The 1,037-nt window shown below is 31.7% G+C and overlaps 1 non-coding gene across 1 annotated transcript; it reads right to left on the bottom strand.

Moving 5' to 3' along the window:
• Window positions 1-381: 381 nt before the first annotated feature.
• LOC112826284 (U6 spliceosomal RNA) lies at window positions 382-487 on the bottom strand. Its single transcript, XR_003208894.1, has one exon. It is a non-coding gene; the product is annotated as a U6 spliceosomal RNA (small nuclear RNA).
• Window positions 488-1,037: the final 550 nt, after the last annotated feature.

Below are 1,037 nucleotides of genomic sequence, written 5' to 3'. Positions count from 1 at the left end.
CCATGTTGTTATAAGTGGCAAGATTTCTTCTTTATTATGGGTGAATAATTTTCCATTGTATATACATACCATAATTTCTTTATTCTTTCACCTATCAGTGGACACTTGGTTTGGTTTTATATCTTGCCTACTGTATATAATGTTGTAATAAACATAAGGGTGTATATATCTTTTAGAATTAGTTTTTGTTTTTTTTGTGTAGATATCCAATAGTGGAATTACTGGATCATATAGTAGTTCTATTTTTAAGTTTTTGATGAACCTCCGTACTGTTTTCTATAGTGGCTCACCAATTTACATTTCAACCCACAGCGTATAAGGATTTACTTTTCTCCATATCCTTGCCATCACTTACCTCTTGCCTTTTTTTTTTTTTTTTTTTTTAGTATGGAACGCTTCATGAATTTGCGTGTCATCCTTGTGCAGGGCCATGCTAATCTTCTCTGTATTGTTCCAATTTTAGTATATGTGCTGCCAAAGCGAGCACTCTCTTGCCTTTTTGATAATAGCTATTCTTACAGTGTGATATGATATCTCATTGTGGTTTTGATTTCATTTCCCTGATGATTAATGAAGTTGAGCATCTTTTATTGTGTCTTTTGACTATCTCTGTGTCTTCTTTGGAAAAGTGTCTGTTGAGATCTCCTGCCCATTTTTTAATTGGATTGTTTGTTTGGTTTTTGCTATTGAGTTATATGTGTTTTTCATATATTTTGGATATTAATCCTTTATTACATATAAGACTTTCAAGTATTTTCTCCCATTCAGTAAGTTGCCTTTCCATTTTGTGAATGGTTTATTTTGTTGCGCAGAAGCTTTTTAGTATTACGTAGTCCCACTTATTTATTTTTGCTTTTGTTGCTTTTGCTTTGGTGTCAGATTCTAAAATTCTCAACAAGACCTATGCCAAAGAGCTTACCACATATGTTTTCTTCTAGTTTTATGGTTTCAGGTCTTACATTAACATCTTTAATCCATTTTGAATTTATCTTTGTGTATAGTGTAATTTACTGGTCTAGTTTTATTCTTTTGCATGT

This window comes from Callorhinus ursinus, unplaced genomic scaffold, assembly GCF_003265705.2.
Source record: "Callorhinus ursinus isolate GAN/ISIS: 27379988/994484 unplaced genomic scaffold, GSC_fseal_2.0 scaffold4, whole genome shotgun sequence".
Lineage (NCBI taxonomy): Eukaryota > Metazoa > Chordata > Mammalia > Carnivora > Otariidae > Callorhinus > Callorhinus ursinus.
The sequence above is the reverse complement of the archived record's forward strand: the minus strand, read 5'-3'. Positions and strand labels throughout refer to the sequence as shown.